The sequence below is a fragment of the Cebus imitator genome, unplaced genomic scaffold (genome assembly GCF_001604975.1).
Source record: "Cebus imitator isolate Cc_AM_T3 unplaced genomic scaffold, Cebus_imitator-1.0 Scaffold30, whole genome shotgun sequence".
NCBI classification, from domain to species: domain Eukaryota; kingdom Metazoa; phylum Chordata; class Mammalia; order Primates; family Cebidae; genus Cebus; species Cebus imitator.
Window position 1 is genome coordinate 4,330,176 of NW_016107345.1, and position 11,308 is coordinate 4,341,483.

The following is an 11,308-nucleotide window of genomic DNA, read 5'->3' on the forward strand; positions in this document are numbered from 1 at the left end:
AAATTTCATAAATGCTTCTCCTCCTTTCTATTTTTTAATTAGATTTTCATAGCCGATTTCTGGGGAGAACAACATATTTCAGATGCAACAAATTCATCTGCACTCAGGCTTAGATCAGGTACTCGAGAGGCTTTGTGGCAGCAGGGGTGGAAAATGTCAGGAATGAGACCCTGATGGGGTAAGAGGGGAAGGGGTGAAGGAACAGGGTAGGGGTTTGGGGCAGCCCTCACTGCTGGCCGATGTTTCTGGATGAAAACAGCTTTGGTTAAGATCTGAAATATTTTTTAATTCTACACATACTCAGAAATAATATGAGGTAATAAGAATTTTAAAAACGTAGAGTGCATAAACTGTAAAGTGAAAATTCCCAGTGGCGATGGCTAACAATTTTTTGTTCAGGTTTCCTGAATTGTTTTTCTGTTCATGTACACACACACACACGCCTCAACGTTTTCAACTTGCCTTTGATACTTACTAGATATTGCTATACTTCCTTATTATTACCTATAAATCTGCCTCATTCTTTACTATTAAGAGACAGTTAAGCTGTTGTTATTTTGATTTTTTCTTATTACAAGCACTGTAACAGTGAATAGGCTTTGAGCACTGGGAGAGCACTTCAGGGAATCTATCCACTGAAGAATAAATCTCTTTCAGTGAAATTGCTGCATTTAACAGGTATTTAACATTTCCTCCAAACATATCATACCAATACCCTTTTCTTGAGGGGCAGAAGTTATAGAGTCAAGGAGGGGCTTGACGCAGAGGGAGGATGGATTCTTATATGAAAACCTGAGGGAGGTCAGGCACGGTGGCTCACGTCTGTAATTCCAGCACTTTGGGAGGCCAAGGTGGGGCGGATTACTTGAGGTCAGGAGTTTGAAACTAGCCTGGCCAACATGGTGAAACCCCATCTCTACTAAAAATACAAAAATTAGCCAGGTGTGGTGGTGGGCACCTGCAATCCCAGCTACTCGGGCGGCTGAGGCAGAGAATCGCTTGAACCTGGGAGGCAGAGGTTGCAGTGAGCCGAGATCGTGCCACTGCATTCCTGCCCGGGCGACAGTGTGAGACTCCGTCTGAAAAACAACAAAAACAGAAAAGAAAACCTGAGGGAGACAGGAGGCTGGGGCCCAGAAAGAATCAGCACTCACTGCTCTGAATTGCAGACGCCCAGGGGCCAAGCCCTGGGGAGAAGGGCCCATGCTTGCTCTAATGCTCCACTGTCGCTGTATTGAAACTCTTAATTTTTCAAAGAGAGGCCCCACGGTTTCATTTTACACTGGGTCTCACAAATTACGTTGCTGATCTCAGTAGGGGGAAAACCGGGTGGGGGGGGGGTGGCAGTGAGGACCTGTTCTTGCGGTAAGGGAGAAGCCTCATGGACAGCAGTTGGCTTGAGGTCTTGGGAAAGTTGAGTTCCTAAGGAGCAGGTGCTCAGTGCATTCCAGCTGGGGTCTGAGGGCCATAGACCTGAGGAGCAGCTGGGCTTGGAGACCGGTAGGAGCCTTTGTATATTGGCTCCCTTAGAGTGTCCTAAAACAGTGCCTCAGTGGTTCTAGAGTATGGTCCCCAAACCAGCGGCATCAGCGTCCCTAGAAACTGGTTAGAAATGCAGATTCTCAGGACCCAGACCTACAGAACCAGAAATTCTGGCAGGGCCCAGTAATCTGTGTTTCAAAAAGCAAGCCCTCTGGATGGTTCTGACAGGTGCTCAAGTTTCAGAGCCACTGTCTAGACCAACCCTGAATCTGAGAGGGACCTCTCAGGGTGGGTTTCTAGAAGAGCAACAGTCTTCTGGCCTCTCAAGGCAGCAGTGAGCCCTATGAGAAGACAGTAAGGAGCCTGACTTTCCTCTTGCTAAGGGCAAGGCTTCAGAAGGAAAAGCTTTGGACTATTTTTTTAAATTGTTATTTTTATATTTGAGACGGAGTCTTGCTCTGTCTCCCAGGCTGGAGTGCAATGGTGTGATCTCAGCTCACTGCAACCTCTGCCTCCCGGGTTCAAGTGATTCTCCTGCCTCAACCTCCTGAGTAGCTGGGATTACAGGTGTGTGCCACCATGCCCAGCTAATTTTTGTATTTTTAGTTGAGACAGGGTTTCACTATGTTGGCAGGATGGTTTTGATCTCTTGACCTCGTGATCCGCCCGCCTCGGCCTCCCAAAGTGCTGGGATTACAGATGTGAGGCACTGCGCCTAGCCAAAGCTTTAGACCATTACATGCCTTCTAAGAATATTAACTTGCTTTTTCTCCCCCTCCATCTAATGGGGCTAACAAAATGTCACATAGGCCTCATTTCTGTGGGTCGCCGATGGATACAAGATATAGTCTATAAGTTCTCCACACATAGGGGGATAAAGAAAAGTTATGCAAAGATGAATATTCTAAAAGACTTATTAATGATGTGAATTCTGCTTTGAAGAAGCTAAAAGCCCCTGCGTTAGCTAATAGCTTTATGATCATATTTTAGACTCCTGGAAGTTACACACATCTAAGGTAAATATCTTTGTCAGGAAAGGTAATATCTTTGTGCATCTCATGGGATGCACAGAATATGACAATATTAGAATTCGAAAGGGCAGCTAGAGCTGGTAATAAAGTTGTGTCTCATCTAGGAATAATTTTGAAAAATACTAACGCAAATTGTAGAAAGTCTCTGAAGAGTTCATTCTTCGTGCTTTGGCTCAGGAGAATGAGTTATGGATGCACTGTATAGAATAGAACTTGCAGAACCACACTGGGTGTGGCGGGCGAGCCAAGGTCTGCACCATCCCCCTCCACTTCCCCACTAGCTAGGCAGAGCAGATGACATTTGAACTTGCAGTGGCTGAAGCTCAGGGGGTTGCACATATTTATTTATTTATTTTTGTTTATTTTTAATTTAATTTAATTTTTAATTGAGACAGAGTCTTGCTCTGTCGCCCAGGCTGAAGTGCAGTGGCGTGATCTCGGCTAGTTGCAACCTCTGCCACCTGGGTTCAAGCGATTCTTGTGCCTCAGCCTCCTAAATAGGTGGGACTGCAGGTGTGCACCACCACACCTGGCTAATTTTTTTGCATTTTTAGTAGAGGCAGGGTTTTACCATGTTGGATAGGCTGGTCTTAAACTCCTGACTGCCCACCTCAGCCTCCCAAAGTGCTGGAATTACAAGTGTGAGCCACCACACCTGGATGCACACACTTAGAAACTGTGCAAAAAAACTGTCCATCGCTGATCAAGCAGAGGCCTTTCACTGTGCCCCAGGTGAAGGGCATGGGAGGCTGAGGGCACACCTGAGGTGCCTAACTTCCCTACCCTGGGAGCTGGGGCACCACAGGCCCCTGCACAGTCCTGAAGGGGAGCCATTTCTGACTGGACGCTTCTGTGCTGTGGGGCAAGGTCGGAGCTGGGCCCTCCTCACTGACTATCTTCTTTCCTGGGAATTCTACAAGCACTTGGTGAGCTGTGTGTACTGGGCCCTCCCTCCAGGAGTGTGGGAGAATGGACAAACAGCCTGCAGAGTTGGAGAACAGTCTTCTTTTCCCTGCTCTCTGTTTCCCATAAGAGGTGCCAGGCTCATGAAGACAGAGGTCTGCAGGTCTCCCTTAGGTGTGCCCAGATTTTGATATTCTCTTAGGAGCACTTTCCCCTAAAATGAATCTCTGGGTTTGCTGTAGGTTGGCTGGCCGCAGCCACATCTGTGCCTGTTGGAGACATGTGCAGGCAAGTGGGTGACAGACTGATTCACAGAATTTTCTCTAAGCTGCAGGTGTGAAAAGAAGATGAATTCAGAGTATCATAACTGATGAAAAAGGCTACCTGGATGGAATTGACTTTCCAAGTCATTGACACCAGCAGGAAAACATTCACTGTTCAGAGCAGCTTGTTGGGTTAAATGCCCCAGAGCTTCTGGGGGCTCTTTTCCTTCTCCTTGGTGTCAGCCCATTGACGATCTCTTGTTCATTGTCTCCAACACATTTGCAGTGAGAGGGGACATGATACTGTTGGACAGATTAGCAAATGAAAGCATGTGATATTCTCTAAAGTCTGTGGGCATCTTGACATTATAAGACTAAAAAGAAAGTCTTTTTTTGTTTTTTTGAGACGGTTTCCCTCAGGCTGGAGTGCAGTGGCACCATCTCAGCTCACTGCAACCTCCATCCACCTCCCGCATTCAAGCGATTCTCCTGCCTCAGGCTCCTGAGTAGCTGGGATTACAGGCATGTGCCACTATGCCCAGCTAATTTTGTATTTTTAGTAGAGATGGGGTTTCTCCATGTTGGTCAGGCTGGTCTTGAACTCCCGACCTCAGGCGTAAGCCATAGTGCCCAGCCCTTTTTAAAATTTTTATTTAAGACAGAGTCTCACTCTGTCACCCAGGCTGGAGTACAGTGGTGTAATCATGGCTCACTGCAGTCTTATCCTGGGCTCAAGCGATCTCTTTCCTCAGCCTCCCAAGTAACGGACTGCAGGTATGTGCCACCGTGCCAGGCTAATCAGAAAAGTTTTCTTCTATTTTTTTTTTAGAAATAGAGTCTCAGTATGTTGCCCAACCTTAAAAAGACAGTCATAATTAAGGAATATTCTCCAGATACACTGCACGTTTTAAAAAATTTTCCCTCTTTAAGTGACCTTTACTTTCAAGAATGTGCCTCTGATGCTGGGTTTCTTTGTGTCTGCTGCTTTTCCTTCTTCTGAGATCATTCTTTGTGACACAATCAGCATGTCCCTAGCCTCTGCCTCAGATGCCCTGATTGGAGGTTGCAGGTGGTGAGAAGAAAACAACTTGCACAGATAATTCTTGAGACCAAGGTCCTGTATTTATCTCAGTGGCTTAAATACAGGACAGGAAGCTCACAGAAGTTGTGACACACATGATGTGAAATTATGGCTAAGTGGAATGCTTTTCAAAACCTTAGATGGCATTGGTGAGTTTGTGAATAAACTCTTTTTTTGCTTCCAGGTAGCTCCTGGGAGCAGAAAAATTCAAACAGGCTGTCGTGTAGGCTGGATTCCCACCTACTGCCTGGAGAGACTGGAACATGGACATGGAACAGCAGTTCTGCATGGAATTTATTTTTCTTCTCTGACGTTGAAATTTGCATTTCTTTTAGTAAAATAAGCTGGTTCAAAAACATGTACGCACCCTTGTTTTGTCCATGTCACTTAACAATTCCAAAGGATTTGGGATTTTTACAGTTTTTTTTTTTTTCAAGAATTCAGTGAAACAGAGCTAGTGTTAGCAGCTCCATATTTTAGTCAGGAAACTGAGGCACATTTGAGGCCTGGCATCTTATTTAAGCACAGTCTCTCTCCACTGTGTGAATCACAGTTTAATACTGTCCAAATCAGGATTCTTCGTTGCATGCAACAGAAACTGACTCATGCTGACTAAGTAGAAGGAGAATTTCTGGACAACTCTGGGAATCACTAGGAAGGCAGGCAAGCCAGGTCTGGAGAACAGTGGAAGCAGAGGCACTGCAGCACGGACGCTCAGCTGCCACTGCTGCCGCTGTCAGACTGGATTCTCGTCTGCCCCCGTCCCTGCATGGCTCACTAGCCAGACGGAGGGCACAGGCCGGGCCTGGGTGCAGAAGAGTCCGGGAATGTAGCGTTGGCTCCCCTTTGGCATCTCCAGCAGGTTGTGGACTCTGCTCTCCTATGGGGGAAATTTCCAAATATGGGAAACTGATTTGGTCACTGGTATATGCTCAAACCTTTTGGCCATTTCTTTCTTGGGTTGATAACTTGTTCACAAATATTTCTTTCTAAAAAATCCTTCTGCAACATCTATCTTTAGGAATTTCTGGGAAAAAAAGCATAAGGAGTGGAGAGCCAGCTTATTCCTAAGCCATAAATTTAACATTAAGTATATACATTTCCCAGACTAAAATATTTATGGTCAGCTGTATGTCACACAGGGTTATTTGGAAAATTTTGGTGTGTAGAATTAATAAGGAGCCCTAGGATGCCTTGATCTCTCATTTTCTAGCTGTCAGGCATGATGATCCCAGAGGTGAAGGAAAAATAATTAAACAGTGGAGGAAAAAACAATCTCATTTGCTGTGTTTTGATTTTCAGAAAAGACAGTGTTCTAAAAGCCATAACCTCAGGAAACTAAGAAATAGTTTCTTATTTTGAATCAATTACTTTAATCTGTTAGTTTTCCTGTAATTATAATAAAAACATTTAGCTGAGAGTGCATTGATCTGGTAGAGTTTCGTCCCACTCGCTTTAAATTGCACAATCCCGTTCTTCCTACCACATCAGTTAATGTATTGAACATTCATTACAACCTATCATTAAGAAGACGTAGAAAGACCCAATCTTGAAGTGTTTGGCAATTAGGTAAAGTGGGTTGGCTCCCCCTGAGAGCGCCACATTTAGCTACCACATTTCATGGAGGAGCAGGGCTGTTTAACCTCCCTGCCTATAAAGAAGTCAGGCAAGGCCCTCACCACTTTATTTCTGGCTTGATTACTAGTCAGGCTCTTTCACACTTTCCTCATGTTTACATGCTGGATTTCCCTGCTGCCGGGCCCACCACCATTCTATATTCCATTTTCTTTCTTACCATTCCCTATTCAAACTCCACACCTACCTGACAGCCCCTGGGCAGTGGCCTCTGTCAGCACGTTTTATGAGAAAGGGGAAGCAGCTGTCCTGTCCTTAGAACCTCAAAAGACCAGTGTTAGCCGAACGTAGAACAAGAGAAAAGCCAGAAAGCTTCCACATCAAGACAACAAAATCCAAAGATGCCTAGGGGGACTCCAGGTTTCTGGATGGAGTAGAATTTGCTAAAGTTAGAATAATTCTATGGTCCACTCTCAAGGAAATGCTTCCATTAGTTCAGTGATAGGCTTTCTTACGGAAATCATGTAGACTTGCTTCTGTGGACCCAGTGACCAGTGTTGTGTGAAGAATTAGTTCTGTGATGGTTAAGATCTGTTTGTTAAGATGTGAGTTTGTGGAACTGTCGTATTGAAAAAGTAGGAATCCTGAGGACTCATAAAAACAAACAAAACAACCCACATATTTCCACTTTGGGAGGCTGAGGCTGGAGGATCACTTGAGCTTAGGAGTTTGAGACCAGCCTGAGCAACATAATGCTACCCCTTGTCTACAAAAAATTTTTTAAAGATTAGCCAGGCATGGTGATGTGCACCTCTGGTTCCAGCTACTTGGGAGGCTGAGGAAGAAGGATTGCTTCAGCCCAGGAGGTCAAGACTGCAGTGAATTTGCAAGTCTTGTATGAGGGGTCTATACCACCCTGTGAAATGTGGGAGTCCTTGACATCTATTGACTCTTACGGAGCTTTGACCAAAACTGACCCATTTCATCCTGTTGGGTCTCTGTATGCAAATTATCATCTTCATCACCATCATCATTATCATCACTACATTGCTCAGCTTGTTTTGTATCATATTTAAGGTAGCTTTTGAGATTCCAAAAGCAAAATACATTGCATAAGAGAAAGTGGGTAGAGTTTTGGAAGTAGTGATGTAAAAAATAAAAAACAAGTATGGCTATCTAAAAACAAGGTTAAAAACCACACATCAGCAGCGGGCCAAAATTTGGCTCTGAGCTTTCGAGTCAAAGCAGGAGGAGTCCAACTGGTCTTTGAATGAACCAGAAGGACTTTCTTTTGGGTTCAGGTAATCAGTAGATTGTGATGATGACAGCATTTCTCATGTGTTTGAATAGTATTTTTAAAATCTAGAAAATTATAATGCTATTAATTTCCTCTATTGCTTATCCTTCCTTCTAAGAAGCTCCAACATGAAATAAATGAACATGAAAATCCCCCAAAAGAACCAAATTTGCCCAATAGACACAAAATTATTTCCATCTTCCATGTGAAGTTGTGAACTACTCTATCCGTGAACATTGTTACAGAGGCTATTTTCAGTCAAGAGGAAACGAGTCCTCTTTTCTTTTTTGTGTTTTTTTTTTTTTTTTTGTAAGTTTCCTGAGGCCTCCCAAGCCATGTGGAACTGTGACTCAATGACACCTCCTTCCTTTATAAATTATCCAGTCTCAGTTGTTTCTTTATAATAGTGTGAGAATGGAGTAACACAGTTCATAAATTGGGAAATGTTTCCTCTTTACTTCATGAGAGAGATTCTATAAAATTCGTGTTATTTCTTTCTTAAATGTTTGATGGAGTTCAGTGAGGCCATCTCTTCCAGGAGTCACCCATGTGAAAAAGCTGTTTTTTTATTTTTATTTATTTTTTATATATATATATATATATATATATATAATCACATTTTAGGTTCTGGGGTACATGTGAAGAACATGCAAGATTGTTGCCTAGGTACATACATGGCAATGTGATTTGTTGCCTTCCTCCCCATCACCTATATCTGGCATTTCTCCCTGTATTATCCCTCCCCAACTCCCCACCCCCCACTGTCCCTCCCCTAATTCCCCCCACAGACCCCAGTATGTGATGTTTCCCACTCCCCGTGTCCATGTATTCTCATTGTTCAACACCCGCCTATGAGTGAGAACATGCAGTCTTTGATTTTTGAACAGCAGTTTTTTGATGGGGCAGAATCCATTCCATAATCACATCCAAGGGGTGGGCATGGGATCCAAGCAGGCTGATGGGAATTCCCTTGCTGGAATTTGAATTGCAGAGTGATGTAGAGACAGAAAATGCCCGCCTATCATTCATCTAGTTCCTGCACCCCGGTGGGCTGCAGTCCAGTCTCTGAGGTCCCTCCACACCTGGCCAGACCTGCTGGCCTTGTCCTTTGTGAGCCTGGACCTCTGCCTTCTTCCCTCTCCTGTGAGACTACAGCCTCCCCCACCCCCCTCAGCCTTCTATAACATCTCTTTTTACTTACGATAATCAGAGACTCAGTTCCTGTTTCTTGCGACTCAAGTATTCTGACTGGTGTGCTCTCAATACGGTTTCAGAGTGAAGTACAGTCAGTGGGATGGTTTTAAGTGGCACACAAGAAACATTTACATTTCTCAGTTATGTAATTATTTTAATGCACATTGGAGAAAACTATAAACAGCACATCAAACCCACAATGTCATGGGTATTATTGCTTAGAATGACTTCAATACATTTATTTAAGTCAAAAAGTGAGTCATTTAAAAGAAAAACACTACATGATAGTACAGGTGTCCCCAATTCTGGGGGAAAAACATCTAAAATGTGCTGTGCAAATGGCTTGCAGAGGCCAAGAGGACGTCACATTTTTGTAAGAGCGGGAGTGCTAGATTTGAGTTTTGAGGACTTGCCTCCACCATCCTGGGACACAGTGAGAGACGAGTGGTTGGAGTGGTCAGAGCTGGGGGAGGACCTTCTGCCATGGCCCAGAGAGAAGGACCAGGCATGGACTGGAGAGGACGGGTGGCTGCTCCAAGCCCCACACATGACCCTTCATCCTCCTCCTCCTTAGCTGGCGGGCATCAAGCAGATCCACCGAGGTCTGGGGGAGGAGGGATGCTTCAGGAGCCCTCCCTGGGTTTTTTTTCTTTCTCCCTTTTCCCTTTTTCCTTCCCCCTTTCCTTCCCTTATCATTGAGTGTCCCCTATCCATCCCCCTTCCTCCACCTAAGGCCTGTCTGGCTTCGCTGGCTAAGCAGCCCAGGGTGGTGGCTATGGCAGATATGGGGCTTTGGAGGACCCCCTTCCCTCAACAAGGGGACAGCTGTGGAGCACCACTCCACTTCTGCAGCCTCTCAGTGGAAGCTCAGGCCATCAGGAGGCCCTCAGGCTGCTCTCTGATGTTTCTTCCATTTGTTAACCTCTAAGCTCAGGCCACACATAAGGTGGAAGGGCCCCTAACACATTTAGACAGGCTCTTTTCCTGTCACCCCTCAACGCCCCCCCCATACACTCACCTGGAGGTCGCCTGGGTACTTTGCTAAGTCAGGGAATGGGGAGGGGCTGACCCTGTAGCCTCGAGCTGGAACATTCTCCCCCCCTACCTGGCTCTGGTTCCTGCTGGCTACCCATCCTTTCAGGGCACAGTGGATGCCGACCCCACAATTCCCAGTGGCTTCTTTAGCACAGACATTGTTCTGTCTGTACCAAGACCCAGAATCTGTGCTAAAGAAGCCACTGGTTTTATTGTGGGGCTTTATCTTTTTTTTTTTTTTTTTTTCTGAGACAGAATCTCGCTCTGTCACCCAGGCTGGAATGCAGTGGCGCCATCTTGGCTCACTGCAACCTCTGCCTCCCAGGTTCAAGTGATTCTCCTGCCTCAGCCTCTGGAGTAGCTGGGATTACAGGTGCCTGCCACCATACCCAGCTAATTTTTTGTATTTTTAGTCAAGACGGGGTTTCAGCATGTTGACCAGGCTGGTCTCGAACTCCTGACCTCAGGTGATCCATTTGCCTTGGCCTCCCAAAGTGCTGAGATTATAGGCATGACCCACTGTGCCGGCCTGTGGGGTTCTATCTTAATTCTGCCTTTAAGGACCTAATAAATCACTTTACCTCTAGTTCCTCAGCTATACAGTTAGCAAGCTGTGTTACCTGAGCTCTGTACCACTTATTTATGGTTGCTAACAAACCACCCCACACCTCAGTGCCTTAAAGCAACACTGGCTTGTGATTTCACAATCCTGTGGGTTGACTGGGGTGTTGTTAGCAGGTCTTGCCTGTATGCAGTCAACAGGTGGGTCAGCTGGGGGTGAGCTCATCTAGGACACCTGGGGCTCTCTCCCTCCACGTGGTCTTTCATCCTGGGCTTCTTCAGCCCACGGTGGCCACAGGTGTTCTGAGAGGATGAGGTGGAAGCTGCGAGGCTGAAGGTCCAAGCTCTGAGGCTGCACGACTTTGCTCCCGCTGCATTCTCTTGGTGAAAGCAGCAGACGAGGCCGGCCCAGACACAGAGTGGAGAGGTGAGCTACACCCTGTGACAGGCATGAGAGTGGCTGCAAACCCTGGCCCTGCCCCATGGGCTTCCGTGGGTGTTGATGGGGTGCCTTTCATGGAATCCAAATCCTTTTTTATCCAGGCTGACAGCCTAATGCTTAAGTGTTCGACTGTGTCCCCCACACAGAAAACGTGCATATCCTGGCAGGCACCTTCATCGTTCTTGTCCCATCTGTGTCCCGTTCATTCCTACCAAGACAGCCACTCTCTAAGAGAGCCCCGACCAAGAAAGAAGTTAGGTTCAGGTGCGTCCCACAGGGAGACACACAGGAGGCCACTCAACAAAACATGTGAGCTAACAGAAGCAGCACATTCCACAGCCTAGGGGAGAGGGTGGCGCACCTCTCAGGACTGATTGATAGGAAGTGGGGAGCTGTGGGGACAAGGGAGGCCCACCAGTGGGTGGTGAACGAAAGAGCATGGGT

At 45.9% G+C, this 11,308-nt stretch overlaps 1 long non-coding RNA gene across 1 annotated transcript; it reads left to right on the top strand.

Annotated features, from left to right (window-relative positions):
- Positions 1 to 242: 242 nt before the first annotated feature.
- On the top strand, positions 243 to 6,032 carry LOC108300840. Its single transcript, XR_001823620.2, has 2 exons — positions 243 to 678; positions 4,945 to 6,032. It is a non-coding gene; the product is annotated as an uncharacterized LOC108300840 (long non-coding RNA).
- Positions 6,033 to 11,308: the final 5,276 nt, after the last annotated feature.